Source organism: Vollenhovia emeryi, unplaced genomic scaffold (genome assembly GCF_000949405.1).
Source record: "Vollenhovia emeryi isolate VEMERY1.0 unplaced genomic scaffold, V.emery_V1.0 DF939151.1, whole genome shotgun sequence".
Taxonomy (NCBI): Eukaryota; Metazoa; Arthropoda; class Insecta; order Hymenoptera; family Formicidae; genus Vollenhovia; species Vollenhovia emeryi.
This window is the reverse complement of record NW_011967215.1, coordinates 1,763,337-1,781,006: the sequence shown is the minus strand read 5'-3', so window position 1 is coordinate 1,781,006 and position 17,670 is coordinate 1,763,337.

Here is a 17,670-nt window from a genome sequence, read left to right as displayed (position 1 = left end):
CGCGCGCGCTCTCGCTCTCGTCCCTTTCGCCGCTTCTCGCATCTTCGTCGGGCGACTTGCCGTAACAACGGCGAGCGCGACCATTTACGACGCCGTTGCCGCGCTTTCATGCAGAACGGTACCGTTCGCGCGGGCCGCGTCCGCTCTAATGGCGAACGACGATCGGCAAAAAGGCCTCGTCTTGCGTCACGTTGCTCGCGTGGTACGCATAATTCGAAACGCCGAGTCGTCCGCCGAGGCAGGACTCGCGACTTTTCCGCGAGACATCTCGGGGGGGAAAAACCGCAGAGGAAAGTTTGACGGTCTTACGGTTGTAATATCCGCTCTCGCTTTCGGTACGATTATTCCGTACGAACGTTATTTTGTAGGATAAAATCGGCATCGGTATTTAACATGATAGAACGCTACTTGCAATTCATTTGATCCACAATCGAATTTAAATTTTGAGCTAAATGGCTATATTGCAGTTTTGTTTTTAAACGACACATTGTTACCGTCATGCGTCGTGCAAATCGAACGAACTTGTCGCGAGACGGAGAAGAAGCGATTAGAAAGGCCGCGCCGGTCGATCCATTCGCGTGTTCCTCCGTGCCTTTTGTTCAGCCGAGAAAAGTCCATACAAGGATGTGGATCACGCAGGACATTGTGCCGTGTGACATTAACGGAACCGCGATCGACGAGGTCGAATGCGACGAAGGTAGTCGTGTTATAACGCCAGGCGCGAGCCAAGCCGCGGGAACCAGAAGACATTAGAATATCTTTATGAGAGAGACGGCTTTCTTGTCCTATAAAATAGTCGTATACCCAACGATATGGCGGCGAAAGAGCCGAAGGAAGAAAAAAAATGCCGTCGTCAATGATGGCGGCGGTCGGTCGTCTGGGACCGTCAAAGATGAAATTTATTAACGTTTGGTAGCATCTCCGCGAAATGGCGTTTGCTTATGCAAATCAGAGGGACACCGGTATTTGCTCGCGCAAGTATTATTATTGACTTTCATCGGCGTGACCCTGTTTGCAACTCGCATATATATAGATGCAGCATGAAAGGGAAGTTGCACGCTGGGGACTTTCTTCGCTGAGAAATCGTAAGTAAACCGAAAGCAAAATGTCGCGGGCGTGTGCAACTTCTCCTTTGCATTTCGATCTCGCACCGATCTTGAGAAATATTATCGCGCACTATCGTTAGAAGAGGACGTACATTTTTGGCCAACGGAGGGCGCGGCGTTTAAAGGTTAACGACGTAAACTAATTGTAAGATTAAAATAATGGCTCTAACCGCGTCGCTCAGCGGATCGTTTAAAACCGCGAATTATCCCGCGTTAATTTACGTCCATGGAACAATCGTGACGGTTACTTTTTCAATTCGCTTCTGAAAGAAATAGAATTGAACTACTCTCTACGTTCGTACGCAAGTGCAAGCATTCGGCGGTCATTTTCCTACGCAGTCGTCCCGAATAAATGATCGTGGACGTTACGGGGAAAAATAAGATACAGCGAATCTCGAGCACAATCTTGCGAGATCCGAACGTTTGGCACAGATTGCGATCGAGTATGTGCGTTCACGGTGCGTAAGTATCTTAACGAATCGCGATGAATCGAGACGCACGCGTAATGACCCGTCGGCTAATTTCGCGTGATCCGATAATTATCGATACCATTACGTTCGAAGCTTTTCCCCGCCGAAGGCTGGCTGCGTTTGCCGTAAGTTAACGCAAATTTCGTAATTTCCGCTCTCTTGTGAAAGCGCTCATCGCACAATCGCGTAGCCAGTGAACTAATAGCGATCTGGTGCAAAATCATTTACTTCTAATTACGTCGGTATTGAACGGAGCAACTGGACGATACGCGCGGGCTTTGGTAATTGAATAAAATTCGACGCGTCCATTAGACGCTAAGATCATCACTAAATTTTGAAATCACCTTGTGAGGCAATGCATCCACGTTTTGTAATAGAATCTTTTTCGTCTCAAACGTAAATTTTTGTGACGGCTTATTATGTGCGCAAAATACTTTAATAATACCTGCAGAAATGTCTTAGGAAGATAATTTGATATTCCCTGAACCAGCAAAAAGGGAGATAATAGAAAAATATTTTCGCCTCCCGAGATATCATTTTCGTCAGGGGATTACAGAGAACTCATTAGCGTGTGTTTCTTTTTTCGTGCAATTACCGTTTCAATTACTTTAAAGTCTCTTTGCCGTTTCACGAGCGACGATCCGTACTTTCTACTCTCGCCCGTTGATTAGGCGCTCCTTGCGAGACGCAATTAGCACAGGTGTAATGGGTTCTCCTGCGCCGACGTTCGTGAAAAAAAAAGAAGATCGACCGCGCATCTGCGTTCTTCCGCGTGGCGGAACGCGTGGCGGATCGTATCTAAATGGCCTGCGCACGAATACAGGTCGTGAGAACAAATTGGGCAAAGATTACGGCGTTTAGAGAATGGGGGAAAGGACTCCTCGCGATTCTCTCTGCCTTGAATGTGGAAATCTGTTATTACGTCGTCACGATCCTATCAGCGATACGCTCGTCGTTAGGCGATAACATCGTACCGCACGCGGTGGATCAAAGTAATTGACGCGGTTCCGCGTCTCTTGCGATTTGTCGTAATCGAAGGGCCCGGCGAAACGCGATGTATCTAACGGGCGCCGCGTCTCTATTGCCTTTACAAAAATTATGTTCGTAAGAATTTTTACCCTCGTGGTTTTTTCTTATTTACCAATTTTTCGAGCGATTTCAAAATTGTCTTTGTGGTATGCTACGTAACTTGTTTAACATAATCCATTTCGTGTAGAATTTATTTACTCATCATTTAACTCGCACGGGCCATAATTCTACGTACAGTTTCAATGCAAAAAGATTGTAGACTCGCGTAGCCAATTCTCGTTAGGAACATAATTATTGCTTTTGCTTTATTCTGCATTGTATTGTTAGAATTAAATCACGTACATTCGTAACATTGTTTACGTTCCCTCATTTTTGCAACCATCTCGGGAGCAATTTCGCAAGCCGTTCTATTTTCGAACTTCACGTGTGGACGACTTTCTATCGGACTTACCTTCTTGACCCGTACCAGTTCTCAATGTACAGCTGGCATAAAAAATGCCTCTTCAAGATGAGATTCGGACACTTATGGCGCGGAAAAAGAAATCTTGACCGGCATTAACTTTCGAAAGATACAGTAATATTGTATGATTTTTAGGGTCCCTTGTATTAATGGATCATTAAAATTTAAAGTTTAAAAGATTTTTAATAGACTAATCTTTTTTTTAATAAAAAACGGTTTTAAAAATAATACTTTTATGAAAGAAGACACAATGCTGAGATTCGCTGTAAAATTCTCTTCGAAATTCTCTTTGGAATTTGTCCTCTTGACAAAAGGAAATGGATAATTGTTTTTACATCATGTATACAATCCTTATGCCAAAAATATCAAATTTTCGTGAAATAAATATTTGGATAAAATACATTAATCAACTAATAAGAATATTCTTGAATGTCACCAGCAGTAATTAACAACGTCAGTGTTTCCTTGACCATATCTAGCAGTTGTAATAGTACAAAAAATTTATTGCGAAAAATATTTTACACCCAGAGGTATACATGCCTCAGTGGTCGAGTTGATGAGATGCTCGCGAGTGTAGAGAGGTCCAGGTTTAAACCCTGGCTGAGGTAATATTTTCCGCAATAAATTTTCTGTATTATTAGAAATGCCAGGTACGGTCAAGAAAACACTGACGTTGTTAAAATACATTAAGTTATTTTTATGCAAAAGCTAATTTATGAAACTGATGAAATCTAGATCCGAAACGATAAAAATATGACTGTAGCAAGGTAGATTTATAGCATTGCCTCACAAGATCATTTCAGAAAAATGACAAGGAATTTGAAATGTATTGATAAAACTCGGTAATATACCTACAATATATGATGCATTGCACAAGTTGAAAGAAATTTGCTCAAGCACGGATATAATTCGCATATCCTGTTTAATAATGAAAATATCTAAAAAAGATTAATAGCCGCACACAGTAAATAATTTATCTTCTTGCTGCAGCGCGGAATGTAACCAAAAAAACATATGTGTTAAGCAGTCTAATTATTTAGACTCTCTCTTTCTTCCTCTTCCCTTCCCCCCCTTCCTCCCCTGTCCCCCTCTCTTTCTCGCTCGTTCGCTCGCTTGTTCCTTTCCCAAGGGAAATATCCTATCATCATCTAGAATTCTAGATTAACGTAATAGTTAAAAAAAAATGCAAATCCTCTACTAAGATATTAAAAAGGAGATGTAAAAAGATTAATAGATCAATAAATAACCAACCATTGCTTAAACTTCCGACATTTTATATCGCGGCTTTCTAATTCTTTTATAGCTCAATGATCATTGCAGTAATTTAAGAAACGTTTAAGAAGCGTTCAATAAAACTGTCGAAAGGCATTTTAAAACGTACGAAAAAAATATCACAATTATATTTCTTGGAATATTTTATTAAATTCAGTTCTATTACAAATCCAGTCTTTTCGTTTACACATTCGTAACAATAAAGTTATAAACAAATAAAATTTGCCGGGAGGTCCATTGCAGGAGCTGAGTCTGGAATATATTTTCAACCACTCGCAACAGTATTAATCGATAAATTATCGTTTGTACACAGTTTAAATCTTTGCTTGCACACCTTTACTTAAAAGGTTATTAAATGTTAATAAATTCCGATTATTAAGATACTGCAGGAAACTGTAGCTGCATTACAAACTTGGCACTCGCAACGTTAGATGGTGCAACGAGTCCGATGTAGCCACTACAACGTCCTTCCACATGCGTGTATAATTTTAATATTTCTTCGCACTCTTCATTACAAGACAAAAATTGCCACAATTTTTTCCGCAGAGATGCCTAATCTCTACAAACACTTAGGACCCGCGAATCTATGAACTTTACACTTTGGGCTCGACACACTCGTGTAGATTTACACATTATACACATACAAATTTTTGTGAGTGATAATGCGATAACATTTGCCGACAAGCAAGATACAATCCATTTAAGAATAACAGGAAGAGTAAGAAGTAAACTGATATGGAATAAGATAGCAACAGCTTGTTTTGTTTCCTATAACATTGTTTTATTTCCTATAATAATCCTTCACTCTCTTTATTTGAGAAATTACACATATTTACGTAAACAAGTATTTTATAATATGCGAATTTTCTACGCTCAAATTGCAAAGGAATATTGCACCAGGTAATTTTCTATCCCAATTTCCATTTCGTGCACGATTCGAGATTTGTAAACAATACCGGAATATCTGTTACACGGAATCCCATGTACATACAGTCTTAGCCAGTCTTGTAAAACGTCCTGTGTATTTTTGAATCGCGGATTATCTGCTTAATGAGCGCGATTGAACTTATAAAAAGATGCAGCGACAAATGATTAGCGCAAAGTTCACGGTTGACAGACAAGTGAATAGGTCGCCGCGTCCTGCCGCGATGTCGCAATTGCACTTTGTGCATTCGACACAAAGGCATTCTACGGGATCAGGACCGAACGCGACAGACAGAACTGGTCTTGGATTGTCCACCCGTTCGTCGTTCTTATCTCGAAAGCAAACAATCGACTTTTAAGCCGGCGATAGGAGAACGAACGCCTAAAGCGAACGCGACGTTCACGCTCCGCTGGATGGAGAGACTTCGATCGGCTTTAATGTTGGCTTTAACTGACCATTTTCTTCGACTCAACTACACGTTTACTATGTGTGCAAGCAACCGAACGATCCGCGATAATACTTGGACAGCCACGTGCGTTATCTGCTATTCGCATTGGGTCGTGCGTTTCTTTCTTTTCATGGCTAATGCGCAATCGAAAGTCATTAGTCTATTTAAGTATCGGCGAGTAATTTATATGACAAGTTTTTAATTTCTATCTTGTAAAAGAGGACAATGCCAGAGACTATATATCAGAGTAGCTGTCATGGGCGCGTCACATTTAAGGAAGCGATCTCAGAAACAATTAGAGTACAGAGTTTCTCTGCCAGGCCCGGTTTCACCAACGTCGCTTTAAGCTTAGCTTCATTCGCCCTTTGTCTTTTTCCAACTGTTCCCTTAGAAAGGGACCAACAATGACTTAAACTAAGATTAAAATTAAGCGACGTTGGTGAAACTGGACCTTACAATTAGATGCATTCGATAAGAGTAGATATAAATATAACTGACACTATATTATTTCTTAAAGGTTATCGAGGAATACGTAAAAATAGAGAAGACTCGGTTGCACCTACGTTAACTTTAACCTTAGCTTAACTCACTCTCTGTCTCTTTCCGAGGGAAACAGAGACGAGGAGTGAGGTGAGCTAAAGTTGAAGTTGGCGCAACCGAGCCTAATGTCCGTTTCTTTCAATGCAGATTAACTTTAATCTCAGTTAAAATTACTTCTCATCTCTTTCTAATTCGTAAAACTAAACAAAAGATATCAAGTAAGTTGAACCGAGATTACAGTTAAACTGCGCTGGTAGAAACGGGCAATAAGATTGGCAATATTAGATAAGGCGACGATAGAATTGGTATCAAAATATAAAAATAGATTACGCTGAACGAAGTAGATAATGATGTCGAATAAAATGCGTAATGCAGTATCGTGAGAATAATCGGTCGAATATTAATATCGCGAATTACGATCGTACACAGTCCGTTTGATAACTCGGTGCCGCGCACACAAACGAGCCGGATAAAATTGCCGAGTCGGATTTAACTTATCGCGGAGACAAATAAACGATTCAGGGAATCGCGCAAAAACTTTGTGCAATCTCGCTCGATCGACGAGAGGCGATTCGCTGGAAGCGGCCCCCCCTCCGCCATCGCTGAACTTTGCCGCCCGCGTTGCGTAATCGGCGAGGAAGAGAAGCTAACTCGCTGAACTTGTCGCGGATTTCCGTGCGTGTGGACCGGGGGATGACTCACGGCATAATTTATGAGTGGGGAAAGCTCCTCTTCCGGAAACTGCTCGGTCCTCCGGCGCATCGATCGCCGTCTCTCCGCTCTGAAAGTCGCGATTCGTAACGTGACTCATAGCGACACACTGTTACGAGATTCAAGGTCATCGATCCGCCCACCGAACGCGCCGTCGCGCGTGCGGACGAGACGTCTCTCTTTCCCTCTCTTTCTCTCTCTCGTCGAAAAAGCGAATGGTAGGAAAATTGAGAATTTCTGCGAAATGCCGCGGTGACTATTTCATCCAATTGCATGTTATAAAAAATGTTATATATATTATATCGAAATTAAAATCACAATTTTCAATGAAATTACCAATTCAGATACTTCTCACGACATTCCTTCGAATGTAGAAAATTGCATGACGACCCATGGCTGGCAAATTTTAATTAAAGAGATTCGTTGCGAAAAATATTCCCTCAGCCAGGGTTTGAATCTGGACCTCCCTGCGCTCTAGGCGGGCGTCTCAGCAATTCGACCACTGAGGCATGTGGTAATATTTGTCCAGCATTCCTTCGAATGTTCAACCTGAAACTTATTCGATCTTCTTTTCGTTTCGCCATTCAAACTACTGGCTTTTCTCGTCGGTTAAACTCCTAGGTGGAATTATCTTTGCGTTGACATTCCTTGAGTAACGCTTATGTCATCTCGTGTGGCGAATTTAATTCTCCTCTCCGCTGCTCCGCCGCGGCGTGCGAGGATCACGCGGGCTGATTCAGAGCGGGTAGAGCGCGCAGGTTAAAACTTAAAGGCGACCCAGAAACCGAGCGCAGCAACAGGTGGTGGCAGGTAGGCGATAACGGGGGGGATGGCGGCGACCCGGTGACTCATGGGGTTGCTCCGAGAATGTTGATCGCTCCTCGCGATCCCCGCCGTCTTTACCTGGATGACTCACATACCAATCGACATATACGCACACACGTGCCATATATACGCGCGCATTCTCGCCGCCCGAGAAAACACGCGGACCTACTTCTTTTTCTTTCTCGGGCCGCCGTTCATTCAGGACCGGCACTCGACGGATCTCTCGCCCTCTCGTCGGAACTCGCGTCACTCGTTTTCAATGGGGAAAACCCCGATCGATCCTGGCCGTTTATTTAAAACATCCGACACCCGCGTGAACATTCTTTTGTACCTTGGAATGCGACATTCACAACCGGCGTTTTCTTCAGCCGTGAACGCTCGTATGGAAGATAAATCTTGAGTAAGGAGAAGCGCGATCCGCGTAGGCAGACGTTCGTCGAAGTATCGGATATAAATTTAATAATAGATACTTATTTAGATAAAGAGTATTTATTGTTACTTACGGACCGCACCGTAGATCTTTTATCATTCGAGGCTTAGTTTTTCCGCAAGCCTTTCGGTCTGTTGTTGTAGCCGATGGCGGAATTACAATGCAAATCCGCATATCACTTATTCAAGACGAGGTACTCACGGCAGAGGTAAACGAGCACACTTACGATAGTTACATGCGAGGCTTTGCATCGATTGATGACCCGGTGCAACCGCAACGGTCAGCGTTAAGGGAAAATGGCCAATCGATGAAATCGTGTAACTGCGACATATCGGCAATGCAATGACATGCATATGTAAAAGCACACGTGTGTGCTTAAGCTCACGCGAGTTTAATCTTCCGTCGTATCTTTTCGCGTATCATTTCAAGTATCATGTCAATAGTTACATAGTAAAACTAAAGTTTCTCTTCCAAGTTTTGTTTTTTTTTTAAATAAAAGGACTAATTCGGGAGATGAAGGTAGCGAGTCTCGCTGATGAGCAGGTTGGGCAAAATTCCACATTTTTTGAACAAAGTCCATGCCGGTAATTTCCGGTATTTTCCGAAAAAAACCGGCAAAAACTGGTCTTCTCTATTAAAAACGATAATATAAGTAGAAAACTTTTAGGAGGCACTGCAAAAAGGTATTGTTTCCCGCATAAACCAAAAATTAGTATAAAATTTAGTATCTCCGAAGTTCTCGTTTTAAAAATATGCATTAATTTCAATAAAACATTTTTTTATTAAAAAACCTATTGGTTTTTTAAGAGTGATTAATATCTTTATAACAGTATTTAAAACAAACATCTTTTCTCATAAAGACTATAAAAATGACCAATATTTATATAAATATAAAACAATTAAGTATTAGTTGTTTTTATAATTCCTGCCAATTTATTCCGTTGGACAAAGTCCGGGACGGTAAAGACTGGAATTTAGCATGGTCTTTTCCACCCCCTGGATTTTTCCCGCCAACTCTGCTGATGAGGCTCTCGTTTTCGAACGTAGGCTGCGATCGGGAATCGCACGTGTCCATTGACGGCCAGCGCTTTCGCGTGATGATTTTCGTGGAAGTCAAGCCCAATGAATGAGCCGCGACCGTAGTATACGAACCATTTACTTGTTGTTGCTTCTGAGAAAATTTCATTCAGAATCCGTTCGCAATCTACGGTAGACCGGTGCCGTAACGTCACTGGTTCCGGCTTCCAGTGATGATTCACGTGTTTAAGAAGTCGATCTTTCAGGAAAACCGCTCGTATACGACGTTTTATTGATCGAACGCGATCGATTCACAAACCGTTTGATTTACGTTGCCCGCGGAACGAGAGGAGAATCGATGTCATTCGATTTAGAGATAAAAGGAAATCGACTGCGCCATCAATTAATCTTTTAACGCTTATTCTCTCGGTCTAAAATATCCAATTAAATTTTAATTTAATTAATGCTTGACTGAAAATCGACGTACGATGGAAATCAACGATAATTGCCCGAGAATCAGCATAATTATGCCAGCAATAATATCGCGGAGCTCCGCTACTCGCTCTCGGCCCTAAATTACGTCACGTGTCGTACGAGCAAGCTGAAAAAACGTCATTAAACGTGAAATAAAATTATTTCGCGAATAATAAAAAGATAACGCCCGTTGTTCGTTACTGTTCCGCGATAATGTCGCGAAATGTGCATCTTGCTCGAGCGACGCGCGTCTAGCGAGCGCGAATGCGCAGATAAGTGAGTCACATGTGACGCGCGTGCAAACAAATACCCGCGAATGTTTTGGACAATGTTTAAACGAGATCGAATGGCAAGTGTCGCGCGTGCATACCATCGGCGCGCACCTGCGCCATCCTTTTTGACACATTAACAGTGATTAAACGACGCTCCGCAGCTGGCATTCCGATAAGAAACTAACCGCCAGTCATTCGGCCGCGAATCTTCGCATGCGATTAATTACTTTGTTTGCGCGAGAGGAACGAATTTTCCCCGCGTTCCGCCGAGGAGAAAAAGTCGACGATAAAATGCTCGATCAATGCTCGTGAGGTTTGTACCGAATCGCGATAACGAGCGATTAGGTCCTTTCACGTATTTATAATGCGGCATGATAAAATTTCATTATACCAAAGATACCGTATCTTTAACACAGATAAAATAATGGATTCCACCGACATCAAATATTTTTCCTATCGAATCGTTATCGCACGATCTTCGACCTTGCACGTTCGCGCACCGAGAGTTCTCAGTTTTATTTCCTTACATCGGCAAGATTGCAAGCGCTGATGTTACCTGCAAACGTCACGAGTCTTATCAATCGCACAATGTTTGATTTATTAAGAAATTAAAAATTTAGAAGTGGAATTTGGTTCAAGGTGACTCGTTGTAGCGTATTAATCGTATAATTCGAATGTCTTCCACGGTGCATTTGTCATGCCGGCATTATGTCATAAATGGCTAACGGTAATACAATAACTCGGTAAACGTAACTACGTCATTTGTGTTTCGAGAGCGTACCCTCCTCTTTCTATTTCTTATTTCTGATAGACATCATTCTTACCAAAAGATAGGAAATGGCATAATAATTGTAACATTTTGATAATAGAATATCTTTTGTTTTTCAATTATGAAATAAGTTGATTTAAACGGAAAAGCTAAATTGAAATTCCCCCGCGAAAACAAAGCTCTTTTCAAAATCGAGTCCAATTATGATAGCGTCAGAAAGTTATATTTTCAAAGCAAGGGGAATTTAAAAAAAAATAGACCAAACTTTCAAAATTGATGTTTATTTTAATCACTTCGGATTTTGCCAGTTTGGTCGATTTTTTTTAAATTTCCCTTGGTTGATTTTCACTGGCGACAAGAAGCGACACAATAATTGTTTATATATTTTCGGTTATGAACGTTTACAATTTCTTCCTCTCTTCTTTCCGTTTTCAAAAATTACCGTACGTTCCCTCCGTTCGAGAATTTGGTAATCTCGATTCCGCGAACGGGTCCCTATCTACCCTCGGCTATTTTCGCGAGATTGTCGACGTGAGAAGCAGCAATTCTAGTTAGCGGTTCGACGAAACGCCCGATCAGCCGGTCGTGGAATTCCGTCACGGTAGGTAGGTTCTCGCATTGCGTAATGACGAACAGCGTTTCGCGCGTACGTGGCGTATAACTGATCTACGTCACTGCCGTAAACAGAGTGCGGCGTCATCGTCCTGCAACGCCCAGCAGGTTTCGCGCCGCGTTTTGCTCCTTTTTCACGCTCCCCCCCTCGTCCTGGGTCGCCCCCTACCCTTTCGCCAGCTTGCATTTTCTTCTCTTTCTCTCGATATTACGTGCATCTACGAGTGGTGCAACGTATCAACGGGTACGTCATCGCCGTCTCCTCTTGCCGAGTCGAGTGACTCACCCGCGGGAACGTGTGATCAACGTAACGCGTGCGTATGTGTGTATATGTGTCGCGCGGTTCTAAGAGGCATGCGATATACAAGATGAAAAAGTCGCCTTGATACCGGAGTAATTTTGAGAGTCTACTAGATAATAAAAAAATATTTAGCGAGGGAAAATTAATGCATTTACCACCGTGTCCTTATAATAACAATTAATGATTTTACAGAACGAAAGAAGTTTGCGTAGAACATTAGAGTTTTGCATGGCAAAGAAATACGTAGAGAAATTAATATATTTTTTCCCGTTGTGTGATATTTCCTGCGTATATCTAACAATAAGAATACTTGACGACACTGAACGAGTATTAAAAATTATATAACGTTCCTTTCAATTTACGTATTTTATTGACAATTATATAGCGCCCCTTTCGATTTGCGTGTTTTATTGACAATAATAAGTAGGATATTTATAGTGGAGCTTTAAAATGTTTATTACCGCGAGAAAAATATTACTTGAAACATTTGCGAGTCTACAAAGATCGGCAGTTGCTGTTGCAGAGAATAGTTGAAATCACACGTTCTTGTAAAATTTATTGCCTCCCTGCGACAAGTATTCATTTTACTTTTTATCTCGCGCGGCCTTGGAGATATATGTGCCATATGTCATTAAACTCGTTTTTATTGCCTAAAAAAGTGGTGCTATTAAAAGGAAAATGCAAACATCAAGCCTGCAAGGGACTTTTAAGCATCCCCGCAAGAAACTTGTTTGCGAGATGAATAAACTAACTGAAGTATGTACATATTGAAAACAATCATGGCGAGACATCACCTCGAAGGTTCGTTGAGGCTCGTGGATTTTTGGACACCTTGTAGACGGAGACGCGTTACACGTGAGTTACGGCGTCACGGCCGTGACGTCACGTAGGTTCACATGAACGTTCGTGACGTCTTCCTAGCCTCGGAGAGCGAAAGAGAAGGATGAGGGCGTTAAGGCGAGACCGGAGGCGAACGATCGCGGCGGGAGTAGGCGGTTATGGGCATGCACGTTTCTAATTGCGTGGGTGGGGCTAATGAGCTGGTAATTAATAGGAGCGTGATGCAGCGTCGGGCAGGGGCTGCGCGCGATATCGATCGGATGATTCAGTTCTGGTGGCGGCTCATCGTCAGCTTCCGCGGTCGCTGCAACGCGTAATGCAACCGCAACGCCTCGCGTTACGTAACGCGCTTGACGATGGAAAACCGCGAAGCGGCGCGACGCGCGATCGAGTCGCAATGATGTAAGACGGCGCATCGCCACGGCACTGTTCGAGGGTATCCGCGGGTCCGAGTAAAGCTGGAAACACACGAAAAAAACTTGAGCAGTAAGACTTAAGACTTAACGGAAATGGCCAATGACTGTCGAGAATGTGAGCAGTCATTTTGAAACTCAAGCAATGCTGAAACTTGCGATTGGTTGAAGTGCTTAAGTCTTACTGTGTGTTTCCAGCTTTAGGCTGATGGCAAAGAACGATCCGTAAACTCTTAAGTCTGTCTTGGTCGTAGACGTAAAACAAGGCAGAGAAAAACTTAAGTCGTGAACGTCTATTGTATACGTCTACAACTTAGGACAGTCTTGAGCGCTTACGGACTGTCTGTCATCAGCCTTAAGACTCAAGGGAAGTGATGAATGACAGTCGAAAACTGTGAGCAGTCATTTTGAAACTTAAGCAACGCTAACAATCCCGATTGATTGAAATTCTTAAGTCTACCGCTCACGCTTTTCCATGTGTCTGGGCGTTAACGAGTGCGGCGATCGGTAAAGGTGCATTCATTCCGCACCGCAAACATCCAAGTTGCATGCTGAGCTCGCTATCCCTGAAAAATCTGTTCGCGGGGATTAACTACATACGGAATGATTAATTGCACAGCGGGGCTTTACCCCCGCGTGACTTAGAACCACGTTAAACGATCCCTAATAAGCGATTAGAATTAAACGCTAATACAAGTGTTTAACAAACAAAGTTACTGCGCATGCAATTCCTCGAATCGCGCGTTTCCCAGGAGGCGGGTGGGCGTGTAATACGGTGAGAAAATACAAATACGTGGGATCGCGCGCTCTCGTGTAGGAGGACGCGAGGATGTGTGCTGTGTGCGACACGGTGGCGATACCAGGAAATCTCGTGATAACGCGATCGCCGTCGGGGCGAGCGTATAACGTGGAACAACGATAAATTTCGCGGCGAGGAAGAGCGCACGGGGTTTCGTGGGTTCTTGGCGCGCGGCGGAGCGCACGGAAATCGTTCGCGCAGCGAGCAAACGCGAGTCGAATTTGGTCGGCGAGATCCCGCGGATTCCGCCACGTGGGCGAACTGGTATCGACCAAGTTCAGCATTTCGAGTTTCCATATTCTCGACGACCGGGCGCCTACGATCCTCGGAACGTATCGATCGTTTAATCTAATGAAGACGGCAGCTGTCAGTTTAAGAAAGAGAGAAAGGGGAGGAAAGGGAGTTGCGTTGCTTTTTGAATAAATAAGCTGTCGTTCTTGGAGCTTTCCATTTTCATATGACGGAGCAAACCGCGCACACACGGGCTATAAAGGACTCGAAGGACGACAAATAAAAATTTCAAAGCTACATTGCCGCTATAGCCTGTAAAAAGGATTTACAATCAATATCTTATTTTTTACGAATCTTTAACATATTAAAGTAATAGGGAACAAGAATTATTTTTACTGTTTCTACGCTACGAAATTTACAAAACTAATTTCATTATTTATTTCCTCAATAACAACTTCCTAAACAGCTTTGACAAAAATTGTTTTATAATGAAATCTACAGAATCTACTTGGATTTTTCATTATTTTAATCGTAATGTCCGAACAGCCAATCGATACGCAAATGTAATATTAGTCTAAAGTGCTCTTTGCGTCTAGAAACATTCTATTTTAATGAAGCAAATCAAACCGCTTAAAAATTGATCGACAATGTACAATTTAGCAACTTGCACAAATTTTTTATTGGCGTATTTATTGGCTACAAAATGGGGTGCTTCTAGACGCAAAGAACATTATTAAATTAATGGAAGTTGAAAGAAGCGGCGAAACGTCGCTCGCATTGATCGAATATCACGAGGTGTTTCAAGCTAGACCGATCTGATCGCTACTCGATCGATGCAACGGCCAATTGTGCAACGCACCGAGGCGTCGCGCTCGATTTGGAGCTGATCTAGAAGCGTGATCTAGAAGAGCGGACTTCGCGGAACGAAGATGGCGGACGGGCACTTCGGTTCGGGATAATATCTGTGTCGGTGGCGCGGCTACATGAGCCGATTTATAGCGTTCGTAGAATGCGATCTCTTTGGCAGGCGGGACGGGAAAATTCTCGGAGGTGCTGGCGCTAAATCCCGGCCTACATAATAGTCGTGCCAACGGGATCTCCCTCTGTTCGCCAGGCCCGCCATAGGGCGGTATAGGATCAGCGACGTTTATTACCGTGAAATATATCGTCTGAAATAATTCCGAACGATACCGTGCAGTCATTTGTAATGTGACGAATGTAACGGCGGTCCTGTTCACCTTTGAAATTACAAAATCATCGCGCTATCGTATTTTCGACTCCCGCGTGAATTGCTCGAAGCCGAACGAGGCAAAAGCGAGAAAAGGATACGATTAAATTTCACCGTATTTAAATTTTACCGCACTTGATTGTACGTGGTGTTGTAGGGAATTCTTTCGAAGTCACTTCGCCATTTGAAATTTATTCCATCTTTGCATAGTAAGATTAGTCGCAATTCGCTTGGCTATTAAGAGCGGCCGGACTACTTGATTCCGTCGAGAGACCCCGAAGGTCTGGTTGCACAACGAAATCATTTCCTCGACAAGTTTTCGCTCTTAGGTGCACCGTGACCGGCGGTATAATCGCGCCACCGCGCGATTTGCCAGCGGCATTTGTAAATCTATCAAACCGGATGTCTTACGTAAAACACGGCACGCGGAGCTAGTACGGCGCGGCTCGTACGATTTCGTTTTGTTTACATCGTGGAAAGACGATATACGGGTTCGCGTGTCGTGCCCCGTGTTCGACTCTGAACCAGGAAGCAATTACGACGACACGTGCAGGTTCTATCGCGGCCGACGCGTCGTGCCGATTCGCGCGAGATCGCCACTTTACCCGCATAAAGTATCCGGATAATGAACAGCTTCGCGGTGTTTTTGTTGCGGCGTTCATGTAAATACGATAAGTGTGCAGCTATCGTTTTTACAGAAGCTGTTAAAAGACGCTACATCAATTGTCGCTTGTAAAATTGACACGGGCGCTCGGGGTGGCGTGAGGATAAGCTCTATATTCCTCGCGGTACGAGAGGGCGGGGCTGCTTAACATAATTTTGATGGCTGTCGCGTTTGGACATTTTCCAAACCCGCCCCTAAGACACTCGATACGTTCGCACAGACATTGTCGCTCGGATAATTCGGACTTTATCTCTCAAAAGAGATCGTTAAATATAATTACGCGAGAAAATTATAGTACCGTGATCCTCTGAAGACATTTCGACAAATTAACGAAGAGGCCGTCGATTCGAGTCATCTCGTTCTAGTTGCTAACTTGTCTATAACGCTCGTAAGGGCAAGCTTAGCTTAATTCGTTCTTTGTCGCTTCTCAAATGTTACTTTAGAAAGAGACAAACAGGAATAAAACTACGATGAAAGTTAAGCTACGTTTGGCGAAACCGGACCTAAGTGGTGCACGATTATCCTTGGTTCCCTCGACAAATGCGCCACGACGTTGTAACGTGAATCCTCCTTGCAAAGTGCTCCGCGTCGACGCAGCATCGCATTTACATATACAATATATACGCGACAGAGTGTTTGGGCACTCAAATTGCGTAATCTCGTAATGCAATTCTTTCGGACGACTAATTCGCCGAAGTCAGCGAATGGCCCCCGCGTCGAGGGGAGGATGACGAAAATCAATACGTGCCACGAGACCCCCGTTGGTCGCTCCTGTAAAGTACGGGGCGAGGGTTTCCCGGCTGTAAGTGCATCCATGTCAGGAGCGTGTCGACGAATAATCAAAACGCTCGCGATGTGTCGAGAGAGGATCAATGCAGTTAATGTGTACATACGCTTTCTCGAATTGCTTTGAATACTCGAAATTGAACAGTCTTTGTGGTTTTGGTGATTTTTCGTGCATAAGATAATTCGCTATTAATGAATTAATATTACACGTTGAGGCAGAGAGATATAATTGAGTAATAACACAATAATATAAGTTTAATTATAAATGCATGGAGTAATTCCGGCACGTTTCTTCTCGAAAATGTTCTCGCGAAGGAGGGCAATTTGCGAACTTGCGCGAGCACGCGATACGACTGCACGTATCGTAAAGATTACGGCAAATAAAATCACCGAACCGAATCGCGCGAGGGAAAACACGGGGGGCAGAGGGGATAGAGGGAATCGAAAATTATTAGCGCGAGTCGCAGTAAACCGGCGTTACGACTCCACCGAAATATCGCACGGACTCTCCGAAAGACGATGCCGAATTATTAATGTCGGTCTAGGGCGCAACATCGAGGGTGGCTGTTAGGCAGTTACGGACCTGGGAAGTACCTTCGGGGGACGAGTCGGCGAAGCGTGGCCCCCCCCGTTGGATAACTCGTGCGGCGCCCCTTCACTGACATTTCGGCTCGCACGAAAAAAAAAAATGCGGCCGAGAAACGGTTCGTTTATTTCGACGAGAAGACAATGTCGCATAAAAATATATTTCTCGCGCAGTATAACGTCAAATTTTTGCGAGATTATCGGCGCAAAAACCAGATGGTATCGCACGCAAAAAAAGTGAGCTTGATTTATAATCCAATTTTTATAGTTCTCGAAAGAAAACAAATTTTTTTGCCATCCACGTGACAGTCGATGTCGTGGTGCGATATTTTCTTGAAATAAATAAATGAATATGTAAAAATACGGTTTCTATGGAAATTTCATGCAGCGCGCGCGTATTGTGATGCGCACGGTCGCAAGGATACCCGCGACAGCGGTCTAGCGATTTGCAATTAATATTTCG